The sequence below is a fragment of the Triturus cristatus genome, chromosome 12 (assembly GCF_964204655.1).
Source record: "Triturus cristatus chromosome 12, aTriCri1.1, whole genome shotgun sequence".
Lineage (NCBI taxonomy): Eukaryota > Metazoa > Chordata > Amphibia > Caudata > Salamandridae > Triturus > Triturus cristatus.
The window spans coordinates 862,481,695-862,509,441 of record NC_140595.1 but is presented as its reverse complement, the minus strand read 5'-3'; the positions used below and the strand labels follow the sequence as shown (position 1 = coordinate 862,509,441).

The 27,747-nt window shown below is 48.4% G+C and overlaps 1 protein-coding gene across 5 annotated transcripts in view; it reads left to right on the top strand.

The window, feature by feature from the left end:
- Positions 1–27,747, top strand: part of LOC146783131 (uncharacterized) — a 160,369-nt gene that overhangs the window by 72,901 nt on the left and 59,721 nt on the right. For 4 of the 5 annotated variants that reach the window (XM_085639295.1, XM_085639296.1, XM_085639292.1 and 1 more), the window contains exons 2-3: positions 21,714–21,780; positions 25,703–25,769. The gene's annotated coding sequence lies outside the window, so the exon portion shown is untranslated. Of the gene's footprint in view, positions 1–14,021; positions 14,107–21,713; positions 21,781–25,702; positions 25,770–27,747 lie in introns of all 5 variants that reach the window. The other variant, XM_085639294.1, reaches the window with a different exon arrangement.

Sequence of the window (27,747 nt, the reverse complement as noted above, 5' to 3'; positions counted from 1 at the left end):
CGTCGTAGGGTCCACGCCTGTCATCGAGAGACCGACGTCTGAATACACCGTCTAGTACTCGTGTCCGATCACGTGATCTCGATCATAGAAGGTGAAAGAGGGAAAGAACTAGACCGCATAGACCAACAGTGGTCAATTCACTAGTATTATGACGGGCTCCATCTTGGTGTGGTAAAAAGATTCAACCCGTCCTCGTCCATACTCACCGATATTAGGACTTTACACGTACCCTAAATTAAGCCATCAGGATGATCGCAAACCAATACAGAGTCGCAATCTACATAACCCTAGGGAGAGACACGTGTCAAAATTTAAATATCACGCAGCGTTATTAGTACATTCACTGACGCACAAGTGGATGTTAATCTGATTTATGAGTTATACAGACTAAACGGTGCTATGTACTTTGGATCCAATATCAAGAAGCTCACTAGAGAGACGTTGCCATACACCCACATAGATGGTATTATTGTTGTTTGTGCGATCTATATTGGTACAGTTAGTTACAGATGTATCATTCATGATAGAGGGGAATAGTCAAAAAATGCTTACTCTTATATCATAATAGTTCAGATATATAAACATCAGCGTTGTTGATGTCTATAGATATAGTACAGCCCAAATCCATTAATGAGTGGTAAAGATATCATTAATACAACAAGCATTTGCAATGCAATAGGTCTCGCATTTACGCGAGTTTGAGCTATTGACATTGCATATGACAATGCCTTTTATTTTTGTATTTAAAACCTAAATAAAAGGCATTGTCATTTACAATGCCTATAGCTTAAACTCGCGTAAATACGAGACCTATTGCATTGCAAATGCTTGTTTGTTGCTGGAACCGTAATCCTGCCTTCCTGTCCCTGCTTAGAGGGCAGCTAAGGAATGAGCTTCCCAGAGAGAAGCACCTGATTTATGAGGTCTTTGAGCTCCGCATGAAGGCCCCTTGATGTTTACAATCCCTTGTGTTCACAATGAAAGGGGGGGTTTATGGCCTTCACAGTCGCCTGCTAGAAGCTTCTTAGATGTTAGCTGTATCTGGGCCCGTGTTGTAATTGTGCTGCGTGCAAAACAAGACGCCACTAGACGAGTCTCCTGTAATCTCAAACAAATGGTAAAAGTGGCTTTGTTAATGTCACTATAGTTTAGGGCAGTGGTTCCCAAAGTGTGCGCCGCGGCACCCTGGTGCGCCGTGATGAGAAGCCAGGGGCGCCGCGCTGCCGCGCAGGATGTGGGTCATGGAAATTGCAACCGCAGCGCAACATGCGGGGGGGTTTAGAAATGCCACCTTCAGAATGGTTTTGGCCAAGAGCGAGCTGCCGCCAAACGCGTACGTGCGTACGTATGCACGCATCATACGTGCTTTAAGATGCGCAGTGTAAGCATTACTGCCATAGCAAGCTTGGAGCGTTCGAGGATCGTTGTTGCTGATCCCCGTGTTGTGCCGTGCCTCATGGGACCCTCTTCACCAGGAAATCGGTAAGTAAGCAAGGGCTTGTAGTGCCGCGCCCCCGATGCGCACTTTCTTGTAAATGTGAGATTTGTGCTCTCTTGTTTCTCTGAACGCCTTTTTCTTTCCTCACCACGTGTTCTCTCATTTGTTCTTCTTTTGCTTTCCACCACATCTCAGCTCCCTTATTCTCAAATGATCCGTTCCTTTTTTCCTTCTATTCTCCATGCGCTCTCTGGTCTCTCCCTTGTTCCTCTTCTTCTCGTTGAACTTATTTGACCCGTAGCTATCTAATTTAGCAACCCCCCGTGACCTAAGCTGTTGTTTACTTCTCTCTTCCCTCGCTCTCTGATCTTTCACTTCTCCCTCTCTGACCTGGAGAACTAAGCACCGTAGGAAAGACACGTCCCTCATACTTTTCCCCTATCGAGGCTTCTGCTTGCCCATCTCTGCAGGGTGCTGGGTGTAATCCTAGAAACGGAAGCTTTGGAAGTGTTTTAGACTTTTGTCTCAGGCGTGCATCCCTCTTTGAGAGCAGTGGCCCCAAGAAGGGCGAGTTTGACATTCCCTGGTGAAACTAGTGACTGGTAAACTGATTGCGGCCGATCCAGGGGCCACCATGTCCCGGGGTGCCTCCGTGCAGGAATACTTGGGGAGAGGATGTGGTCCGTAGGCTAGACTGCCGACTTTGGTGCTTAAAACCAGGGTTCGAGCCTCGGGTCGCGTCCACATCCTGTGATTCTGGGCAAATCACTTAATCTCCCCTTGCCTGAATGTGTAATGTAAATACGGCGCTATGTAAAGCGCTCCAATACGTTCTGGTCGAGTTAGCGCTATATAAATATGCAAAAAAATAAAATAAATACTTCGATGAACATGCTCTCCGTTCATGACTCCAGTCCATCTGCGACTCAAAGATGTTCTGCTGCGCTCCCATTGTTGCTTTATGACAGGTGCCACGCACAGTGCCCGAAAGCTCCTTATTAAGGATGTTATTTTGTTTATTAGTCTGGATTTCTGTGTTAAAATCTGTATGATTTACAAAGAAAAAAGGCTTATAAGCGTAGCAAGTGTTGGAGATGGTTGTGTTATCTGCTGTCTCAATTTTCTCTTGTGTGACTATCTTTCTGGGTCATGGAGAAGAATCATAGACTTCTCGCTCTAGTATTGCACAAACAGCAAAAATAGCGCAATAGATTGGCCCTGCTTTTGCACTGATGCAAGCGTTCTGTACTTGGCCCCTGATGCCCTGTTTCGGTGCTGACTGCTGTGTGGTAAGCACGTGGTTTTACCAAATGACGTTCCTTTGCAGTCTATCTATCCCACACATCTCTTCACTCAATTTCGGTGGGGTAGGCATGGGCCCTCTCGACCAGTAGTAAGGCCCACCAGGATGTTGCAGATGGCTCAAGCCCCCTCCAGGAGTGAGAGGGAGGGTTGGAATGGAACCGTAAATACGGTGGGGGTATTCAGACTGTCCTCACCCGTCGTGTCCTCCAGCAGTCAGTGGGCCCCTGATGCTTCCACGAAGGCTGAAATTTTCCGAAGGAGGAAGCCATTTTGATGTTTTTTTGGCATGCAATGCTCTGACTTTGTGTTTAGAAACAACATGGCGCCCATCAAGACTAGTTCAAGTAAAAAACTGAGGTTGGGCCGAAGATCGGCATGGCATTTTAAATAATAGTATCACCAGCATTATTTTTCCACTGAAAAGGCGGGCTCCACGGAGCTCGTAAAAGAAATCATAAGCCTTATTATCACGATTTCTTTATTTAACGAGTTCCATGGACCCCGCATTTTAGTGTAAAAATAATGATGGTGATACTGATTACGACAGACCAAACCCATTGTTCCATTTTCTCAGAGTGGGTCTCAGTACCAAAAGCTACTGAAAGCAGCAGCTGGCATAAATAAGGGTTTGGGACCAGGCACACAGTTTGCATCACTGCAGCATGTGTGTGCTCTCTGTTGCATCTGCTGCCTTGTGGTTAAAAAAAGTTGCATGGAAACATATTTTGCTATTAATCTTGTATTGTTTCTCACTTAACACGTTTTTATTAAACAACTGTTATCTTTTTATTTTGTTACAAATATGATTATAATACCTTCATTGCATCCCAATTAACTTAAGGGAGACAACAGGAAGTACTCCAGAGGTCGGGCTTACAAGACCCCGCCCACCGGTAAAAAAATGGTGGGGAGCCACGGCCAACCGCCAATTAGGTCAAGGGAGCCACGGGTCAAAAAAGTTTGGGAACCACTGGTTTAGGGTGTTGGTAACAGGCAGAGCACAAGATATACATGTATAGATAGTTACATCCACAATATGGTTTGGGTTTATACCAGTGGCGACAGTCAAGCCGTTTAGCCCCTGCATAAAACCAGCTGCACAGACAGCTGAAAAGAGCTCTCTAATAGCCCTTTCCTGTACGTGTCTTTGTGCATGCCTAGTGTGTGTGATGACAATAGCTCTAGCCAGCACAAAACCTTTAAAAGAAAGAGGGAGGGAGTGGGTGAGGGAGGGGAAAAAAAACACACACATCCATTGTTAAACTCTCACATTTTGATTGAAACCTTTGGTGTGTCTGTTTTTAGAAAGGAATACAAAGATGCAAAGCATTTGCAATGCAATTGGTCTCGCGTTTGTCAAAGTTGGAGCTAATGGTGTTGTAAATGACAAATGTTTTTTACTTATGTTTATGGAGTGGATGTGGTGTGGAGTTGAATTATGTGGGTTTGATTGAAAATGTTAGTTGTGTAATAGTGTGGTGTGGAGCGGATTTGTGTAGTCGAATTATGTGGCATGTGTGCAGTTGAATTAGGTGGATAGTAATGTGGTATTGAGTGTACCGCAATTATGTAGAGCGGGATTTAGTGTAATGGAGTGTAAATATGTGTATTTGTGGCGTGGAATAGTGTGGTGTGGAGCGGATGTGTAGTGGAATTATGTGGCATGTGTGCAGTTGAATTAGGTGGATAGTAATGTGGTATTGAGTGTACTGCAATTATGTAGAGTGGGATTTAGTGTAATGGAGTATAAATATTTGTATTTCGTGATGTGGTATTACAGAAAGTCTCTTTCATGGCATCTACTCACAAAAAGTGACACTTGAATCACCTCCAAAGCACTCACTGTGACAAAGCAACATGTGAAAAGAATGCTGCAAGCCAATTCATCTGTACCAAGAGAGACCCTGAATAACGAAGTACGTGGAGCAAATAGTGTGCATGAATGCAAGCTTAAATCAATACATGACTTTGTGCCGTTTTTTTCTGGCACACCAGTAAAAACACACTTGTTGGACAGGCCACATGAAGGGCTTGCTCCCTCCCCGCATGACAGGGCCCAAGCCCCGGACCCCCAGGTGTTACCCACAAAAGCAACCCGCACCCCGTCTCCCGACGGAACTCCTGCCCCCGGACATCCATGTATCATGGGGCCGAACCACTACCGGCTCCCCCGGCCGGATCAGCCGCCATCTTGGACACTGCACCACGAGGCCGCGTGGCCTCAGCTCGACCCTAACCCTGGGCCTGGCCAGGCCCCGACATCCCGGCACCACCATCCACCCAGGAGGTGAACGGACCACTTGGCAGGTCAATGGGAGAAAGAACTGTCGATGGCTCTCCCCCGCCAGGTGCCGATCGCCCCCCAGCTCCCCCGGGCGCTGGCTCCACCCCCCTGCTGGGTGTCTGGACTCCCTCATCCCGGACCTTCCGACCTCCAAGCGCGAGGGTCCGGACATCAAAGGGCGCCAGACCTATAACTAGGGCAGCTCCCGAGCAGGAAGGCAGTTGTATCCTGGAGTCGAGAGACACCGAGAGAACTCAGCCTTGACGGACTACCGGTGCTGCCGTAGCCCTGCCTTGTGAACTATCGTCCTGCCTGCTGGCGCTGCCGCGGCCTTCTACATCCTCCATCCTCGTCGGGACCTGCTGGCGCTGCCGCAGACCATGTAACGACCACCTTCATCGGGACCTGCTGGCGCTGCCGCGGACCGTGTAACGACCACCTTTATCGGGACCTGCTGGCGCTGCCGCGGACCGTGTAACGACCACCTTCATCGGGACCTGCTGGCGCTGCCGCGGACCGTGTAACGACCACCTTCACCGGGACCTGCTGGCGCTGCCGCGGCCCGTCCAAAGCTAGAACATCGAGCTCGAGGATTGTGAGCTATCCCTCAGACCATCTCAGCTACCAGATTGGTAACCAGACTGTCCCGCTACCCCCCTTTCCCAAACCAAGAGACTAGAATCGAGGGGACCCCTGAGTCCAGACCTCCTTGTACCATTCCATCGTACCTTAAGAAATCGCTTATAAAGAACGTTAAATCCTATCCTTGTGTGGTGTATATCTGTGGGGGGGAAGTTACGCATCTGTACGATCGCTGGAGACGGCTCTCCCCGGAGACCTCTCCCCTTGTCCTCGGCCGACCCTCCCGGTCCGTCTAACATTGGTGGCCAGCGGCGCGATCCGAATCAACGCGTAATCGTACAGAGAGTAGCTCACCCCACGACAAAACCACGATGTCAACCAAAGAGAGCGGATCCACCGAGAAATTCCAGATGGATAAATTGGAAGAGTACAGCCATCGTGAATTGAAACAATTCTGCATGGAACTAGGCATTGCTACCACCGGCCTGAGTACCAAAGACGATTTTAAGCACGCCATTGAGTCGTGGGCAGAAACCGGGGTCGCCAGATCCCCAGACCGAAACGGTGCAGCATCGGAGAGGAACGCCACGGCTCCCGAGGAGCGAGGAACGGGCCTCTCGCAGGAAGAGATCCAAGAAAGAGAAAAAAACAGACTACATGAGTTAGAAATGGCACGACTCAAAATGGACGGTGAACTAAAATTAGCCGAGCAAAAACTGAACCTAGAACATCTGCGGCTCCGAGAAGAACGGGAAGAAAAACAGAGGCAGAGAGAGCTCGAAGAAAAAAGATTAACATACGAACATGAGCGCAAACTGGCAGAAATAGAACTACGGAAGCAGAACAAAGAACCGGAGGTGCCCGAGCGACCGCGCACCCCGGGAGCGACAGAAAAGAAAGTCCACATCCCCAAGGATGTCGTCCGAGAGTATGTCCGAGAGGACGACATAAAACAGTGGTTCAAGGCCTACGAGATCGCCATGACCTCCCACCGGATCGATCGAAGTGACTGGGGAGCCGGCCTATGGGGGAGGTTCGTCAACGAAGGCCGCGATGCCCTGCTACAGCTCCCAGACCATCAGATGTCATCCTATGACCACATGAAGGCTGCCCTCCTCACCCGATATGGGCTCACACCCGAAATGTACCGCCAGAGGTTTCGGGACTGCACCCGGATCCCGGGTACAACTTGGGTGGAATATGTCAACTATTTCAGCCGAGCCTTCGAGGGTTGGATCAAGGGAAGCCACGTGACGACCTACGAGCAACTTTTTAATCTCATGGTGTGGGAGCACCTATCTAACAACTGCTTCGTCGAGCTCAGGCAGCACCTCCTCGACAGTAAATTGACTGACCCACGGCAACTCGCCGCCGAAGCTGACCGGTGGGAAAGCACCCGAGTGGGCCGGAGAGGGCCACACGAGCAGAACCGGAACAACCAAGGTCCGCACCGTCCCCGAGGAGGAGGAGGAGGCCAGGGGCGAGGGAGAGACACCGTCCCGGCCGCTCCCACTGCCAGCACCCCGCCCCTGGCCAGCCGGGGAAACCCCCCGATGCGCCCGGGGTTCCGAGCCAACGTCACGTGTCACCGATGCCAGCGAGTCGGCCACTACGCCAATGACCCGAACTGTCCACAGAACCAAACTCCAAAACCCCGCCAGGTAGCGGCCGCCGCCCTGGGGGGAGAACAAATCTCCGAAGAACAAGAAGAATACGAGCAGGCACAACAAGAGTGGGAACCGGCCGCCATGGTTCTAGCGTGCCTAGGGGGAAAAGACATGGTCCCGCGGGCCCCCCTACCCGCCAACACCAGAAAGTATAGCCAGTGGGTGAACATTAATGGGCGCCGGGCCGAAGCCCTACGTGACACAGGGGCCAGTGTGACGGCCGTCCGCTGTCACCTGGTAAAACCAGAACAGATCCTGCCGAACATTCTCTGCCCCGTCCGCTCAGCCGACAATTCCGAAAGTCTATGTTGGATGGCCTGCGTCCCCTTTGAATGGGGAGGGGTCTCCGGCATGTTGAAGGTGACGGTCCGGGATGATGCCCCCGTGGACTGTCTCCTGGGGAATGATCTTGAGAGTTCCCCATGGGCCGCCGTCGAAAGAAGAGAGCACCTGGGGATGCTGGGCCTCCCGGACTGGGCGTGCGTAACCACCCGATCCATAGCTGCCCGTGCCATCCCCCAACCAGAAGAACCAGAATGGCCTGCACCTCCTCCCCCGATCGCTCCAGTAGAGGACACCGACTATACCGACCCCCCAGAGCAAACCCCCGAAGGGGTCGCCCAGCCCCAGGACCTTCCCGGCCTGGCTCAGTGGCGTCAAGAGGGGTGGCCCACCCAGGAACAGTTCCGCCAAGAGCAGAAGACCTGTCCCTTCCTCGAGGGACTCCGCCAGCAAGCCGTCGCCCAGAGCACAGGGGACACCACCGGAGCCCATTGGGTCTATTGGGATAACGACCTGCTATACAGTGAACAGAGAATCGCGGAGTTAGGGGCCAGTCGAGTGCTGGTGGTGCCCCTCCGTTTCAGAGACTTCCTGTTGAATTTGGCCCACGATGTCCCTCTGGCTGGACACCTGGGCCAGGACAAAACCTACAGTCGCCTGGTGACCCACTTTTTCTGGCCGAGGATGCGAAACGACGTCCTCAACCACTGCCGGTCCTGCCCCACGTGCCAGGCCAGCGGGAAGAGCGGCCGCAAGCTCAAAGCACCTCTGCAACCCTTCCCAGTTGTCACCACCCCGTTCGAGAGGGTGGGGATAGACATTGTGGGGCCCCTGGACCCCCGCACAGCACAAGGACATCGGTTCATCCTGGTGCTGGTGGACCACGCCACCCGCTACCCCGAGGCTGTGCCCCTGCGAACTGTAACAGCTCCGGTGGTCGGCCGGGCCTTAATGGGGATCTTCTCCCGGGTGGGCTTCCCCCGAGAAGTCGTCAGCGACCGAGGCACAAACTTTATTTCGAAATATATGAAGTCCCTCTGGCAACAGTGCGGGGTCACCTACCGATTCACGACCCCCTATCATCCTCAAGGAAACGGACTAGTTGAGCGATTCAACCGCACGCTCAAGGGAATGATTGTGGGATTGGAAGAGCCCCTCCGTCGCCAGTGGGATGTACTACTTCCGTGCCTCCTCTTCGCCTATCGAGAAGTTCCCCAGAAGTCCCTCGGTTTTAGCCCTTTCGAACTCTTGTACGGGCACCCTGTGCGAGGGCCCCTCAGCCTAGTCAAAGAAGGTTGGGAGATGGCCCCCCTAAAGACCCCTCCAGACGTCTTCAAGTACCTCCTGGCACTACGCAATCAGACCCGGCGATTCAGGGAAATGGCAAAAGCGAATCTTGAGGCCAGTCAGGAGGACATGAAAAAATGGTACGATCAAAATGCCTCCTCCGTCGAATTCGAACCTGGTCAACAAGTGTGGGTGATGTCCCCCACCGAACCATGTGCCTTGCAGGACAAGTGGACGGGGCCCTTCAAAGTGGTCGAACGCAAGAGCCCCGTCACCTATCTCATCGATATGGAGTCTCCCCGGAACCCCCTCCGGGTCCTCCACACCAACAGACTTAAACCCCACTTTGTGCGCTCGGAACTCAGCCTCCTGATGGCTACAGACAGTGGGGCGGAAGAAGACTCCGAGCCTCTCCCTGATCTCCTGAAGACTCAGGAGAAAGATGGTTCCGTGGACGGGGTCCGGCTCTCCGAGGCCCTCACCCCAGAGCAGCGCCAAGGCTGCCGGGACCTCCTGCTGCAGTTTGCTACTTTGTTTTCCCTCACCACAGGGGTCACCCCCTGGTGCTTGCACGACGTGGACACTGGGGACAGTCCCCCTATCAGACACCGGGCATACCGCGTACCAGATCGGGTGCGGGCCTGCATCCAAGAGGAAGTGTCCAAGATGCTCACGCTCGGGGTCATCGAGCCCTCGGACAGCCCCTGGGCCAGCCCGGTCGTGCTGGTCCCCAAAGCTGCTGCCCCCGGCACCACTCCTGAACTCCGATTCTGCGTCGACTATCGGGGCTTGAATGCTGTCACCAGGACCGACGCTCATCCCATCCCCCGGGCGGATGAATTGATCGACCGCATGGGGGCTGCCCGCTACCTCAGCATCTTCGACCTGACAGCGGGCTACTGGCAGATCGGTCTCACACCCCGAGCCCAAGAACGGTCCGCCTTTTCTACCCCCGATGGCCACTACCACTTCAAAGTCATGCCCTTCGGCATGAAGAATGCCCCAGCTACTTTTCAGCGACTAGTGAACCAGGTCTTGGCGGGGCTCGAAGAGTTCAGCGCCGCCTACCTGGACGATATCGCTGTGTACAGCCGCCACTGGTCCGACCACCTCCACCACCTCCGAAAGGTCCTGCAGGCCCTCCAGCGGGCCGGCCTCACAATCAAGGCCGGCAAGTGCCAAATTGGTCAGGGGTCCGTGACCTACCTCGGACACCAGGTGGGAAGCGGTCTGGTGGCCCCTCTGCAACTCAAAATCGCTGCCATCCAGTCCTGGCAACCCCCAGTCACGCAGACCGAGGTCCGAGCCTTCTTGGGACTCACCGGCTACTACCGGCGGTTCGTGAGGGACTATGGCAGCATTGTGGGGCCCCTCACGGGCCTCACGTCCAAAAACCACCCGAAGAGGATTAACTGGACCCCCGACTGTCAAGCGGCCTTCGAGAAGCTGAAAGCCGCCCTGTGCACTGCCCCTGTGCTCCAGGCCCCCGATTACAGTCGGGAATCCATTGTGCAAACGGACGCCTCCGACCACGGCATCGGGGCGGTTCTCTCCCAGCTGAACCCCGAGGGTCTTGACCAGCCGGTGGCCTTCATCAGCAGACGCCTCCTGGCCCGAGAACAGCGCTGGAGCACAATCGAGAGGGAGGCCTTCGCAGTGGTGTGGGCCCTCAAAAAGCTCCGGCTCTATCTCTTCGGCACCCACTTCCGGGTGCAAACCGATCATCGACCCCTGCAGTGGCTAATGCAGATGCGGGGGGAAAACCCAAAACTATAGCGCTGGTCCATCTCCCTGCAGGGGATGGACTTCACTGTGGAACATCGACCGGGCCAAGACCACGCCAACGCAGATGGCCTGTCACGCTTTTTCCGCCTCGACGAGGAGAGTCCCCAAGAGGATGGGTGACTCTCCCCGCCTTCAGCTGGGGGGGACGCATGTTGGACAGGCCACATGAAGGGCTTGCTCCCTCCCCGCATGACAGGGCCCAAGCCCCGGACCCCCAGGTGTTACCCACAAAAGCAACCCGCACCCCGTCTCCCGACGGAACTCCTGCCCCCGGACATCCATGTATCATGGGGCCGAACCACTAACGGCTCCCCCGGCCGGATCAGCCGCCATCTTGGACACTGCACCACGAGGCCGCGTGGCCTCAGCTCGACCCTAACCCTGGGCCTGGCCAGGCCCTGACATCCCGGCACCACCATCCACCCAGGAGGTGAACGGACCACTTGGCAGGTCAATGGGAGAAAGAACTGTCGATGGCTCTCCCCCGCCAGGTGCCGATCGCCCCCCAGCTCCCCCGGGCGCTGGCTCCACCCCCCTGCTGGGTGTCTGGACTCCCTCATCCCGGACCTTCCGACCTCCAAGCGCGAGGGTCCGGACATCAAAGGGCGCCAGACCTATAACTAGGGCAGCTCCCGAGCAGGAAGGCAGTTGTATCCTGGAGTCGAGAGACACCGAGAGAACTCAGCCTTGACGGACTACCGGCGCTGCCGTAGCCCTGCCTTGTGAACTATCGTCCTGCCTGCTGGCGCTGCTGCGGCCTTCTACATCCTCCATCCTCGTCGGGACCTGCTGGCGCTGCCGCGGACCGTGTAACGACCACCTTCATCGGGACCTGCTGGCGCTGCCGCGGACCGTGTAACGACCACCTTCATCGGGACCTGCTGGCGCTGCCGCGGACCGTGTAACGACCACCTTCATCGGGACCTGCTGGCGCTGCCGCGGACCGTGTAACGACCACCTTCACCGGGACCTGCTGGCGCTGCCGCGGCCCGTCCAAAGCTAGAACATCGAGCTCGAGGATTGTGAGCTATCCCTCAGACCATCTCAGCTACCAGATTGGTAACCAGACTGTCCCGCTACCCCCCTTTCCCAAACCAAGAGACTAGAATCGAGGGGACCCCTGAGTCCAGACCTCCTTGTACCATTCCATCGTACCTTAAGAAATCGCTTATAAAGAACGTTAAATCCTATCCTTGTGTGGTGTATATCTGTGGGGGGGGAGTTACGCATCTGTACGATCGCTGGAGACGGCTCTCCCCGGAGACCTCTCCCCTTGTCCTCGGCCGACCCTCCCGGTCCGTCTAACAACACTGTTGGTGAGGGAGGAGCCTGGGTGCACAGGAGGAGGGTGGGCAAAAAAAAGACAGTGCGGGTGAATGAATCACATGGATCACCCCATGACCGAAACAAAGGACAGAGCTCAGAGAGTCCAGATCTAGATGTCTGTCAAGAGACGGATGACGAACATCAGAGGGATGCATGTGGACCAACAGGGCAGAGAGGAGCGAGAGACAAGCAAAGCTAGAGGGAGAAGGGCAAAACAAGCAGAAAGAAAAAAATATATACGTAAAGAGGCAGTCGCAGACTGGAGAGATGCTTAGAAAAAGACAGAAATAGAAGAGAGAAAGGGATAAGCGGGTGGAGACCAAGACAATGGATTTGATATAGGTTCTACTGATGGAATGGAAATGCGAAAATGTGCGTGTGAGAGAGATGAGTGAAAACGTGAAGAGAGGATACACACAAGCAGGGAAAGGCGGTAGAGAGAGCTGGGTTTAATGGGAAAGAGGAGAGGGCAGAGACAAGGAGAGGAGAAAGAGATGGAGAGGACATGCATGTGGGGCGTGAGAAAGACAGATGGATACAGAGTGAGGCAGAGAGCGAGACAGGAAGGTTTAGAGAGAGGAAGAGAGGCAGGAGGCAGAGTGGGGTCTGGAGGCGGAAAACGTGAGAGGCCGGTAAGGCGGGACAGATGCTGCTAGAGGCCCTGTGCTCGCAATATGCAGTCTTGCCTGGGGTTGTATTCCGAAAGTGTGTAGTGGGAGCAGGGCCTGATTAGGGTGCAAGTGATGCACGAGAATGACGTGGAGCATGCGCGGTTCATCAAGATCTGGCTGCGCTTCTGCATGGCAAAAACACTTTCATCTTGTTAATCAACAAAAACACACTTAATGAGCATCACAAAACTCCCCCTTCAAAACTATTATAAAATGCAGCAAGTAGAGTGAACCCGATCCGAAGGTCTTATAGCACTTTGATAGAGCACTGGGTACATGACAAATGGTCATATACTGCGTCTACAACCTACGTGCCTCATGTTATCAGGTAATTTGCAAATCAGACGCTGACTTCTGCGTGGTGAAAATACTTTGGGCCTGTTAGTCAATTTAAACTATTCCACTGGTAAATCTATGCTGCAGCCTCGGCTCACAATCATGTGCAACAGTCTTGGCATGAGCGCGATCAAGAATATTTGCCTAGCATCACAAGCTATTTAGCAGGATCATCCCAAAATGGGGGGCTGCAAACTCACCGCTTTACAAGACCACTGCTTCCAGACCCGATATGACGCGCTCAAATCCCTCCGCTGCTGGCCACCATCGAAAATATTAACAAGCATTTCCGCTGACAAACCAATTTATCTGTGCCGTGCTCACTGCTACCGTGCTTATCAAAGGCACCTGGAAATGGAATATGGCATTTTGCTGCGGAAATGAAAGTAAAGTTATGCGTGCTGAAATCCGAAGCGCGGGGGCCGCGGCCACGAAACCCGCACACGGCAAATGAAGCAAAGTAAACAAGCCCGGCGGAGCGTGGCGCGCGCGCGCTTGGGTGCGAGGGAGCGTATTCCAGGCGGGGGAGCGGACCCTTTGAAGCGCTCCCAAAAGCGGAGTGCATGGCGGCACGATGCGCGTGATTGTGCGCGTGCTAGCCATGTAATCCGCTTTTTGGGAGCACTTTTCAAACCCGCTCTCTATAGTCTCACTTTGCGATCGCTTACGCGATAGCAAGGTCGAGACCTAAAAAGGAATGAGAAAATAAGTGGATTACTTTATCTAGTGTTGTTATAATCCAGATAAATGACGATCACGTAAACAGATATCCAGAGAAAAAGTGGGCTATAATGTCACTACTAAGCCCATAATATGTGACACTAGAGTAATTATCTATGTACTTAATTTCATCCAATCCTCTTTGGTGTTGAGACCTTTACTAATGGTATTAAGGATGGAAATATACCATTGTTCTCTATTCTTCCTTTTCATTTCCAAATTACCACTTCTGAGATTCCTTGTGATTCTTTCTATCACAAACCACTTGAACTCTGTATGTTTGTGCTTCACTAAACTATAATGTTCAACAAGGGGGGAATTTTGTTTGTTGGTTTTAGGTGCTGATCGATGTTCCAGTAGGCGTAATCTAAATTCTCTTCCGGTTTCACCCACATAAGCTAGTCCGCAAGGACAAAGCAAAAGGTAAACCACATTACAACTTCTGCAGTTACTCATATCTTTGGATAGCATTGTAAATCCATTGTAGGTGACAGATTTTGTGGTCTGACAATGTTCGCAAATACTGCACGTGCCACAAGGAAAGCTACCTATAACTTTCCGCATAGTTAGAGAGGATTGTACTTGAGGCTTATTCACTCTATATGTGGTGAACAGATTTTTACGAATATTGTCATTGCGTTTAAACGCAAAAAGGGGTTTGGGGAGCTCAATCTCCATTCCTTCATTTAAGATATGCCAATTAGAGTTAACAACGTTCTTAAGTTTGTTGCTAATATTAGAAAACTGTGTTACAAAAACCAAACGTTTATCTGACCCCTCAGTTTTCTTCTTCTGTTTTGAGTGGTTCTGTTCCAACATGCTCTCTCGATTATAAAATCTAGCTCGCTTGAACGATTGTTTAATTAGCTTTTTTGGATATCCACGATCCATTAGTTTACTTTTTAGAGATTAAGAATGTTTGTAAAAATCATCGAGTGATGTGCAATTTCTCCGCAAACTGAGAAATTGGTCAAAAGGTATGTTATCTCTCTGGGCCTTAGGATGATAACTTTTGTAGTGCAACAATGTGTTTTTATCAGTTGGCTTCGTAAATAGTTCTACACTAAGTATGCCAGTGGTATTCTTTATAGTAATGTCCAAAAGTTGACAGAAACATTGTCATATTGAGCCGTGAATTTAAGGTTGACATCACCAAGGTTAAGCCATTCAAGGAATTCCAAAAGTACTGCCTCGTCCCCTTCCCAGATGAAAAAAATATCATCAATGAAGCGGCGCCACATCAAGATGTTTTCATAAAATGGCGACGCCTCATTATAGACATGTCTGTCCTCGAAGCTACCTACATAGAGGCAAGCCAGACTCGGCGCACAGGTAGCCCCCATGCTGGTACCTTTGCTCTGCAGGAATAGGTCTTCCTTAAATAGAAACATGTTATTCTTAAGAACCAAGGTGATGCATTCAATTATGAAATCTTTATTGGCACCCCTAATGGCCTCCGGTGTTAACAGTTGGCTAACAACCCTAATAGTGTCATCCTGGGGGATGTTTGTGTATAAAGCTTCGATGTTGAGGGTCACCAGCCATTGTTTATTCACATCAAAGCTGGTGCCCTCAAGCATAGAAATTATATATGCTGAGTCCCTGACATAAGATTTTTGTTTAGTCACTAGAGGTTTTAAGAAAGAGTCAGCATATTGACTAAAAGGTTCTAAGAGAGAACCAATACCGCTCACTATGGGTCGCATCGGAGGGTTAGTTTGATTTTTATGGATCTTTGGAAGTCCATAAACTGCAGGGGGTAAGGTATTCTCATTTTTAAGGAAACTCAACTCAGCATCACATATCCAATTGTTTAATTCAGCTTCCTGAAGCACATCCCTCACACGTTTGTGCAAATCTCCAATTTGGAATGGGGAACTTTAATGTAATGGTCACCTACTCCCAGTAATGCAAGCATTTTTTGATCATAGTCTTTTGTATTAAAGACCACAATCCCGCCGCCCTTATCTGTTGGTTTGATTGTTAAATTTAAATCATCTTTTAACCCCTTAAGGGCTGTTCTCAGGGTTTTAGCCATATTATTATTGTCAGGGAAGGCATTTTTAAGTATCCCCTTTATTTTAGCTTCAATAGTGTGTTCAAGTATTTCTACGTTTTTGCATACTGAATTTACTGGAGGCGTAAACGGAGATCTGCCTTTTAAACCTGAGATATTTACAGGGGTGACATATTCCCTATTTTCAAAGAATCTAGTTAGTCTAATTTTTCTAAAAAACGCCCTGAGGTCTTTTTCTAAGGTGAATTTTTTAACATTAGATGTAGGGGCAAAGGTAAATCCTCTACTCAGGACTTCTATTTCCTCGCTGGTTAAGGCCCTATCTGACAAGTTAATTATAGGAATTTTGTTGTTAACCTCATTGTTTAACGCCAATACCGTTGATTGCGAGTTTTGAGATATTCCTGGGGGGGGATTTCGCTGGTATTGACCCCTCCCCTGACCTGAGTTGTTCCTTGTTCCCCTCCTCGGGCGGTGCTCTAAACAAGCATTTACAATGCAATGGTCTCGGCATTGTTAAAGTTAGAGCTATTGGCATTGCTCATGACATTAGTTTTTGTTTTTAAAACATTTAAAGAAACGGCATTGTTATTTACAATGTCAATAGCTTAATCACTCTCAAATGCGAGACCTATTGCATTTGCACCCACAGAGCCACACACACAAAGCCACCCACACACACAGAGCCACCCACAAAGAGTAACTCACATAGAGCAACCCACACACAAATAGAGCCACCCACAGAGCCACCTACACACACAGTTACCCACACACAGACAGAGCCACCACACATAGAGCCACCTACAAAAAAGCCACACACACAGAGCCTCCCACACACACACACAGAGCCACACACACACACACACACACACACGCACACACACCCCACCCCCCCCCCCCAACAGACATAGATCTAGACACATACACATTGATCTTGGGAGCCAAAGCAGAAGTGGCACCCACTTCACCTCCTGTTCAAATGTTAAGTCAAATGAAGTATTGGGGCTGCAATAGTTTCAAAAACAGTGAAAAAATTCTTCAAGTATTAGATCATTCTCACTGAGTTGCATACCTGCCAACTCACACGGTGTCACTGTGTTATATACGATATCGGCTACCATCACACGGTCTCCCGGTGAGCCTCCAATATCACAGGGTGGCAGGGAAAACGTGCTGAAAACCAATGTAAATTGTAGTTTTCCAGCTCGTTTTCCAAGGCTTTGAACTGCGACTTCCATTAAGGAGTGTGAAAACTCCCGAGGACATAGGCACCAGCCTCAACAATCTTTTTATTTTTTGGAAGGAGGGAGCAGCTCAGTACGACGTTTTCAAATGCGCTACTGTAAAATAACGAGAAAAGTAGATAAAATGTTTGAAGTAAAAAGTGAAAGACTATACAGTGATACAGCAGGCAGAGAGCTAGAAAGACCACAAAAGGATGGTGGTGTTTCCTTCACGTTTCCTTACACATTAGGAGTATTTTCTTGTGATCCTTTTGACTAATGTTCTTAGCAGCTGTTATACAATCTTTAGATAAAGATCAGATCTCTTGCAACCTCACCTACTCCAACACCCCGCCCGCCCCATTTGTAGTTTTAGGATAGGGGAATCTATAACACTGGTATTACTCGTGAGCTCTAGGAGGACCTATTGGAAACATGCTACAGTGGAGAACTTAATTAGGCAGAAGGGTTGACTTACTTAATCGCCAAGAATACGGAAATGATGCTGTATATTCTGCACACAAAATCAAGTTATTCAACACAATCTGTGGCATTAGCATCCAGTTATTCTGATATTTAACACGCATAGTTATAAAAAAGATCCCGATGCACAAAAGTACACAGATGTCTCAATCTGTGGCATTAGCATCCAGTTATTCTGACATTTAACACGCATTGTTATAAAAAAGATCCCGATGCACAAAAGTACACATATGTCTCAAGAAAGAACACAATACATAAATTCAGCTTTTAAAATTCTAATTTCATACACCAATAAGTAATGATTTAACATAGTAAAGAAGCAGAGGAAAGAAATGTTCAGTACACACCTTAGCACACGTCTAACAGCAACACGATGTTCACAACCGTATGCAAACAAAAAGTAATAACACTTCACCTCCATCTGCTTCCCACCGTCCACGGAGAACTCCACCTGTGTGACCTGGAAGTGCCCTGTGTGACCTGGAAGTGCCCAACAAACTCCCAAATGAAGCTGTGCAATGCATAGGTGCCGTCCCCGCATTCCCCAGCACTGCCATCGGATGCTTCCCTCTTGCCCGGACTGCGCTAAAATTATTTGAGTCCCGGGTCGTTTCCTTTCGTAGTTGGTGTTCAGTCATATTGTCGAATACAGTCTCGTCAGCGAGCTTTATTAAAGCATTGCTGGAAAGTCCCCCTGCCGATCGTCTGCCTCTGGAGAGGTAGTCGTGCGCCAAGAGTGAAACGCACAGTGCTGGAGTCTTATCATGTAACAGGATTTCTTTCAAGTGTCTTTTTAGGGAGCCATTTCAAACGTCCTCCAACCTTTTTGCAGGCGGTGCGCGCCTCTTTTTCCGATGATCGGAGTGTTGGGCTTGTGAATAAGCCGCAACAGATGTACGTGCTTGCGACCGCCATCTTGGAAAGTGCAGGTCACTGCTTTGGTGTGTCGGCAGTTACCCGAAGACTGTGGACTGTAACTTTACCGCGGGTGTGGCTTAATGAGACATAGGCTCACTGCGCTCTCGGCAGGGGCGTGACACGCGCTATGTCGTGTGCGCTCCGTGAAGTCCTGTGTAGGATTGCGGTGATATAAGGACGTGTACTATCTTGGGTGCCTTCAAGCATGATATGTTATTCTTTAAGGCGTGTACTGCAACGAACTGATATGTTGCACGTCCCGTCATTACTATGGGATTGTCCCTCTGTAGCTAGGCAGACATACACTATGTTCCGTATCGTAGTCTCTCGTCGTTGTCTATATAGTTCTCGGGGCGCGACGAACGCCGTGGCGCGCACGAACGCCAGAGCGCGCACTGACGTGAGAACGCGCACTGAGGGCAGCTCTGAGGTTTAACTGCTTACGTTACTATAAATGGAGCGGCGCGTTGGGCGAGCTGGCGAGCTCACTGTGTTGCGGATGGACAGGGGTGTATGATCTACGCATAAAAGCTGTAATTTCAGTAAAAAAACACTCAGACGTGTATTTTTGTCTTTGAAACGTTCTCCGGGAGAGAGGAACGGGCAAGAGTCTTACAGGAGAGAAATTGAAGGCTAAAGGAGACAAGCACACCACTGCCTTTCTCCGAGGCGAAGCAGAAATGCCTCGGAGAAAGGCAGCGGCGTTTCCGGATTCGAGGGCGTGTTTTTCTGTTCTCTCCTCTTGCCATTGGCTGGAGGAGATAATCAGAAAAGTAGCAAAAAACACGCCCCCGAATCCGAAAAGGACGGGGCCTGTTCGGAAAGACAAAGCCTCTTCTCCAATGGCTGGCCAGCATTCAAGAGGCCAGCCAATGGAGAAGAGGGGAGAAGAGGGGCGGGTTCAAGCCCCTCTTCTCCAAAAAATTAAACCGGATGGTCCCGAGACCTAAAAATCACTGTAATTGCTGTGTGGGTCATGATGATTAGCTTGGTCAACATTAGAGGAAGATTCCTCTTCACTACTAGAACCCGAGGTATCTGAGAAAGTGACCCCCTTTCTGCCACCTCTAGAGTAAATTGGTCTTGTTTCGTATGGTCTAGATCCTCTCTGGTCCCTAGTTTGTGAATAGTAATCCTTTGTGGTATACGGATAGACCAAGTCTAGACTAAATTTATTAACATCTTTTTTCAATGTGATAGTCTTTTTAATAATTAAATAGTCCTTATACCCATTCACCTCTAGGTTGAGTTCATCTAGTCTTTTTTTGGCATCCTCTAATGCAGTATTCTCAAACAGAAGTTTTTCTAATTCATCTATTTCCTTCTTCTCTATAATAATCCCCACCCTAAGGCCTAAAATAAAACCCTTCCCCTTAAAAAAAAAACTATCCAACCCCCCCCCTCCCCCCTCAACCTGGGCTCTAAAACCTACCCTCACCCCTTAACCTCCCCAAATCAGACCCAGCCCATAAAACTACCCCAACTCCCTCACCTGCCCTAAAGCTGAAAACTCTGCCCGCTTCCAAAAATTACCCTGCCCTCTGCCCTAAAACCGACCTCCAACCCTTCAAAACTCACCCAGCCCCACTTACCTGCCCACTTTTCTGTCTGCTTTCCGTTCTGACGCTTCCTCTCCCGACGCATCCCATCAGTCTCTACACACATCCGGACAGCTAGACCGCGCATTGACTTTAGGCATATGCGTTGTTAAGGCAAGTGTGGTTTAGCTTGCAGGTAAACGCCACGCGTGGAAAAAAGCTGTTTCCCAAGAAAAAGAGAAGGGGGCAGGGTAGGAATACTCTGACCACCTCGACCTGGTGGTGAGTCCCCCAGGGACTCCGCCAGGGCCATAAAGCATTTTTGGAAACATTTTTGTGGTGGAAATCACAACAGACTGCCGAATTCTTGGCAACAAAAAAAAAAACAAGGGCGGTCCTTCGTGCTTGTTCAAGTATGGGCCCCTGGGTGGGCCAGGTCCTAGGAGCGTATTTATATCTTAACTAAGGGGAGACCAGGTGCACAAAGCCCCCCTCCCCATGGCAAATCAAGGCAGGCAGATAGAAAAAAAACCTGGAGAAGGGCCACCTCCAAGGAGCTTTATTAACAAATTGTAATGGGGCCACCCGGATCCCCATTCATTGGCCTGCAAGGGCCCCTATAACAACCGCCTCCCCGGGACATTGTATATGATAGGGGGTGGGGGCAATGTACAGGGCCAGGAGCCACCACCTCCCTGGTACAGACCCTTGAATATGAAAGGAGGAGGCAGCACGGCACCCCTCTTGGTAGCTACCAATGGCTCCAGGGAACCCCCCAAGACCACCCCCCGGGTCAACTCCCTATGTCCAAGGGTGCCCACCACCAGGGCATAGCTGTTTGCTTTCGCTTGGTGGGAGATTTGACAGCCCTCACGCAGGGACCAGTATTTTTTGTTGCCTCCTACGTGTGGGAGCACACTAGAGGCGGGGTGCAGACAGGGACCGCGGGGCATCGAGGCCCCCAACGTAGCACACTTGCCCTGGGTGAGCTTCAGGGTACACAGGAGCAAGAACCGGGCCCGGGGGCTACAGTCCCCGGGGCCAAAATTGCCCCCCCACACCTCTTTTGTAAACAAAACAAGCTGGGCTAGGCTAAGCAAGTGAGTTTTCTTGGCAGTTCCACATTAAAAAATTATCTGAAATCCGCGATGGAAGTGAATGAAAACTTTCTTAGCTATCGTAACGAAAAGTTTCAATCCTATTCATGACACATGACCGGTGAGGATTAGGCTTACCTTTCTTCACTTTTAACAACCAGCAACCTTTCACATTTTATTGTTTCAAACATAAACTACATTTCCCATTAGTCCTTGGGAAAGTTAGTAAAACAGTTAATTCAATCGGGGCGTTACAGCTCAGTATAACGACCCCCGCAGACTCCATCCCCCTCTTTCTTCCTGCGAACACAGCATGTTCCTGTGAACGTATTCTTGTTTATTGGTCTCCGTTCCTAGTAGAGGGACAATATGCATATTGTCTGTCATCCAATTCGAATTTCATTTGCAAGCAGCTGATAATCTTTAACATCCAATGCATAAATTGTCATACCGAATCAAAAAAATAAGATTTATTTTATATGTCTTATTACATTACGATCATAGATAACATTCCATATATTTCCAGGTGGGTACATGACTTATCTTGTGCATCCTGTGTGGGCTAATCCTCGCTTCGGTGTCCTTAATAGAATTGAAATTTTCCTTCACGATAGTGTCGATTTGGCTGGATTCAATTACACGTACAACTATATAGGATTACGCTTGTTTTATTTATATTTTCTTTGATAAATTCCATAAGAAAATTATAACAGTCTTTTCGTATTAGTCTTTCACTTCTTCCTTTTTTTGCCAGGATTTTGGTTCTTCCCGACTCAGCGGCTCATCTCAAGGTAGCCTCGAAAGAAGAAGAAATACCACGGGTAAGTAATTTTTCTTTACCCATTTCGAAAAGAAAGGAGAGGTCCGTTTCCCAAAGAATTTGCCACCCATGTCTAGTTTCAAGTAGTGTGCTATCTTATAGAGATGGTGGACAGACTTTGTTACATTCACGAAATTCGGGGAATGTGCTAAGTCTTTAACTAAGGAATTTCTTGAGTTCCCTGAAGGCGCTTATAGCTACTGGTGACGGACTCTGGAGACTTTGTTTAGACACATTTTTCCTTAAAAGGTCTGTGAGGCTATTTCAGAATACCGGGGAATAAATCCTCTATAATATCCCAAAAGGCCCAAAAAATCATGGATTTCCTTGCGGGTTTTTGGAATAGGGGCATCTGCGATGGCTCAAACCATTTCTTCCCGTGGTTCAGTCATTCCATTTCCCAATAGGTAACCCAAGTACCTTACTTTAGTGAACCTAATTATGGATTTTTTTGCATTAACGTGTAACTGAGTACCTTATAGCGTTGTGAGAATGGTGTGGAGGTGATGTAAATGCATCTCCCAGGTGTGACTAAAAATTACTATATAATTTAATTATGCAGAAGGGTAGGCTTGCTGAGTTTTCGGTATCTTGTTCATTAACTTTTGAAAGGTTTCCAGTGCCACGTGCAGGCCAAACGGTAAGACTGTAAATTCAAAAAGGCCATGTGAGGTGGCGAAGGCTGTTTTCTCCTGGTCTTTCTTTTTTAGAGGTACTTGCCAATACCCTTTTGTTAGCTGTAGCTTGGTGATCTAGCTTCTTAATAAGTTCATCTACCCTGGGACGGGGATAGGCATCACATTTATCTGGTTGACTGCCCTAAAATCTATACAGAAACGTATAACGTATAGACGCATCGGGTTTAGAGACGAATACTTTAGGGAATGAGCAGTTACTGTTAGATGGCTAAATTACTCCCATCTGTAGCATAGCAGATATTTCCTTACTAACTGCCTCTCATCTGGCTGCAGGTAGTCTATAAGGTTTTTGTCGGACCACCACCCCTTTTTCGGTAGTAATTTCATGCTCGGCTAACCGGGTACGACCAGGAGAGTCAGAAATGATTAAGTAGAACGACCAAGAGCAGTTGAAGGGATTATTTTTGTTCTTCATTTAATTCATCATTAATGACTAATTATTTTATGCTACTGGCTAGTGAGCCTTCTTCTTGAAGAAAAAACCATTTTTTAGTGGAGGGCCTATCCATTTTTAATGTTTATATGGTAGGTTTGTTTTTTAGAGGGTCCAAATTTTATCCGGTAAGAGGCTTTTCCTATTTTCTCAACTATTTGATAAGGGCATTCCATTCAGTCTTTATTTTCTTTTTCGAGGTGGAAAGTAGAACAAGGACCCAATTGTTTACTTGGTACTCCCTCCATTTCTTCCCCTTGTTATAGAAACGTTTTTGTTTCCTTTGACTTTTCTCCAACTGAGTGTGAGCCAAGTCTCTCAGTTTACCAATATGTGATCTTAATTGTTGGACATAATCCAACAGGTCTTGGGCTTCTATCCCTCCATCCTTCTCCCAGGCTTCCCTGGTCATCGCGATTAAGGTTCTAGACTGTCGATCATAGACAGTTTAAAACGAGGAACAGCCTATACTACTTTGAACGTGCCCTTGGATAACGAAGAGAGGGAAGGAGGAGATCCCAGTTTTTCCCCTCCCCCATTAGCATTTTACGGAGTGTGAGGGTCTTATTATAGCGTTCATCTAAGCCATCCGTTTGAGGGTGGTATACGGATGATTTACGATGTTTGAGATTCAGTATAGTACATATTTCCTGCATTAGCTTAGAGACAAAAGGAGTAGCTTGGTCAGTAAGGATCTCTTAAGAAAGCCTAGCCTACCAATGAGAACGTGGGCTACATTCTTTGTAGTGGCCGATTTAAGGGAAAACGCTTCCGGATAACGAGTGGCGTAGTCGACAACTACAAGGACATATGTGTTTACATTCTTAGATTTTTTTGAAGGGACCAATCAAATCCATCCCAATGCGCTTAAAGGTTTGCCTCACTATAGGTAAGAGTTGGAGAGGAACTGAGGGAGGTCGATAAGGATTTTATGTTGACAGATCTCACATTTCTGACAATAATGTTTTTTTCTTGGCATAAATTCCTGGCCAATACAAATATCTCAATACCATTTGCTGTATGACTGGCAAGTAGATGTGAATGAGAGAAAAAAAAGAATTTGTTCCCTCAACTCTTTTGGGATGAGGAGTTGAAGGTCCGACCCAGCTTTCCCATTCTATACATTTTGTAAAGTGCTGTAATTTCTTTGGGCATGGTGAAAGTCTCAAACTAATTGTCATGGCTCCGCTAGAGAGAAAGGTAATTGGGCTTGGATCATGGAGAGGAATCCTGTATTGTCTGTGCCCAGTATCAAATTTCCGGGAAAATTTGGTACTACCCCCCACTTCTCCTTTTGGTTCCCTGCCTGTTTTTGTAGTTGCCATTACCCCTGATACCGGATAATTCCTTACATCTCCATGAACGCATCTAATATCTACTTTTTTACACTGGAGAAATAGTGAGAGCTCTACCCATTTCTGTCGGATAACTGATTGTTGGCACCCTGAATCTAACAAGGCTGTAATTCTTTGGTTTTTTTCTTGAAATAGACTTACATAAAAACAGTTCTTGTGAGTATTGGGTGGTCCGGGGGACACAGCTGACCTCCATGGGTTCCTCAACTGGTTTCTTGTTAGGACAGGATCAAGATATATGTACTCACTCTCTGCAGTCAAAACATTGAGGATTTTTAAAGGGAGTTGTCATTGTTCTAAATGTTCTAATCTTTGATGGTTCTGTCATGATTTTCAACAATATAAGGGAGATACTCTGATGCTAGGAAAATGGACGGGTCCGTTAAACACAAAGAAAATGAATTCTCTTTTCAAAGAGATCAAATACAAACAAAATGGATCTGCAAGTAGATGTTAAAACCCACCCAAGGTTTGGATCATGTGGTATAGGTACTTGTAGTATCACAAGCCAAAAACTACTAATATTGTCACTAAATAGAAAAATGACAATACCTTTTTAAATTAAATTACAATTTGCTGCATTCTCGGGTTCTCCTAAGTAGAAAGTAGAAACGTGGTTGGGCTTTGGAAAACGTAGCGGCCATCTCTACGGCTTGTATGTTGTCAAAACCATTTTTGGGTTGCCAGCGGTAGAGCCTCCAAGTATTGTTCCAAATACACCACATTCATGATTTCTTCTTTGAAATTTTCTAGGGATCTAAGCCGTATATCCGCTGCCAGTTTTAGTTTGAAATAAAGAACCTTGGGTTTATCCCCGGGCGTGCCTCGTTCTTTTCTATATTTCAGACGGTATGCTTCTGCATCTAGCACCAAGTGATCCAATATGACACTCTTAATATCTTCATAGGAGGTGCTGCCATAAGGATTGGCTACCTGATGGGCTGCCTGCCCTTCACCAACGAATACGGGAGCCAGAAAGAAGGGCCACTTGTCGGGAGGCCACGCACAAGCCATAGCGGCTCACTCATAGTTCAAGAGAAAGGCATCCGGATCTTCCCCAGGGACAAATTACTATAAGGAAATGTGGGGACCTCTAGGCGAAGTAAGGAAGTTTGAAAGATTAGAGGTTAATTGAAAGTGATCTTCCGCTAGTTTGTGTAGACTCTCGACTTGTATTTTCATTGACTCCTTAAACGTTTCGCGATCTGCCTCCCATTCTAGGCTTTTTATCCTTAAATAAGTTGTTGTACGACGTTCTCCTTTATCAATGGGTCCATTTTCACGCATTCTCCACCACTTGTCGATTTGGTGGAATTCAATTACATGTACAACTATATAGGATGAATCTGGTTTTATTTATTTTCTCTTTGATCAATTCTATAATGAAAATTATACCAGTCTTTTCCTATTTCTCTTTCTCTTTTTTTTTCTCCCTAGGATTTGGGTTCTTCCTAAATCCGTGGCCCATCTCAAGATAGCCTCAAAAGAAGAAGAAATGCCAGTGGTAAGTCACTTTTCTTTACCCATTTAGAAAACAAAGAAGAGGTCCATTTCCCCAAAGAATCTGCCACCCGTGTCTGCTTTCAAGTAGTGTGCTGTCTTATAAAGAGGGTGGGGGACTTCGTGACGTTCACGAAGTTCGGGAATCTGCTAAGTCTTTAACTAAGAAATTCAGTTTTCAGATATGTAAGCCTTTCTCAGCTCTTTATAAGGAAAAAAAAGAAAGTTGAGAAGAAGGGACAAAGGAAACTCATAAAGAATTAGAGTTCAGAATAGACAGGAAGGGTAGGTCCTCCTTCCCTCCCGCTTCCCCCATATCCTGCCCTGTACCTGGCTAAGCTACATTTCTCCAGAAACGTGGCGGGCTGTCCGTCCGACTGAGGGCTCTGCCCCAACCTTCAACTTCGGGCAGAACTCAAGGACGCCGTCCCAGAAGAGTTGTCCATTTTCTCCTTGCCGGGATCGTCGGGGTTGCTGTTTGGGTACCCAATGGCTAACGGTCTTAGATTGTTTAAGCCCTGAGCAGTCCCTCTCCTCCAGTACCGAGAGAGAAACCAGGTTGATTTGGGGTTCAGGGAATCCGCATTGTACTCGACTTGGCTGGGTATCGCTTCTGGTTCTTTATAAACTGCTCTCGCTGCCTTCGGTTCCGGTCTTTAAAGCAACCACCTCGCCCTCCGATTCGCTCTAATTGTGTCTCGTGACTGGGGTTACAGGTTCTGTAGGAATCTTGTACTTCCGACTCCTGTGAAGGCGAGGGAGAGTTGGTGAGCTGCAGGGAGAAAGAACCGTGTTCAGGTGAGAGTGCCCTATAGATGGCATTCAGTGGGATGTCTTCTTCCTTCTCCCATTCCTTTATCCGTACACATTTAACTGGGAAATGTTTATTTCTATGCCAGTACTCGGAGGGCTTTGCTAGTTTCGAGCTGTTCCACCACTAGGCTTGCCAGAGAGGAAACTTGTTTGAAATAAAACCTTTTAAAAGTTCAATCAGAAGACCAGTCAGCAGCTTTAAGGATATCCACCAGTCTAGCTCCCAAAGAAAAAGCTTTAGAGGTCATGGCACCTCTCGCTGAATGAGCCCTAAAATGGGATGTATCAATACCTGCTTCCTGTATTACCCATCCAATCCATCTGGCAATCGTAGAGGAAGAAGCCGCCTTAAGAGGTTTAGTGAAAACGATCAGCAGTTGTCTTTCTCCGTGATGATGTAGATCCTCCGTTACAGTTTTATACGCTTTGTTTGTGTGGACAACACATAATTTTGGAACTTTTGATAATTCTGGATATGTTATAACTTTAGAATTACACTTTGTTCAACGAGCGATGTGGAAAATCACCCCATCCGGGGTGAATACTCTACCTATAATGTCTAAAGCTCGAACATCCAAGACTCTGTGATAGGAGATTAGGCACAAGAACATCACTAGCTTTGCTGATTACTGCTTTCTAGACTGGTATTTGAGGAGTGTAAGGACCTTATTCACATCCCATAAAACAGAATCTGGGTTCAGGGGGTAGTGACAATCTAGTAGTTCTCAAAAGTTTACATACTAAAAGATCTTCTTCAACTGAGTGACCATCCACTGGCCAATGACCCGCAGAGATTGCTGACCGGAAAGTATTTATTGACCAGTAAGCAAGACCTTGAGAGGCCAGACTCGCCAGAAAATTAAAAACGTGGGCAATATCTGCTCCCAGGGGATCCACCTGGTATTGGAGACACCAACCCAGCCATCTAGACCGATTGATATGGCTTGTTCGTGCTGTCACCCCAGGCTCTGACGAGTAAAGAGGCAGCTTCTCTTGAAATGCCTGGGACTTTGCACCGTTTTCGGTAATCCTCCAAGCCATGAGATGAAGTGAGCCAGTTAGTACCTGAGGGTGATGTTTGTCCTGGGAATCTAAGAGGAGATCCGGAAGTAGATGTAGAGAGATTGGAAAATCCCAAGAAAGTTCCATCGTTGCTGCAAACCAAACTT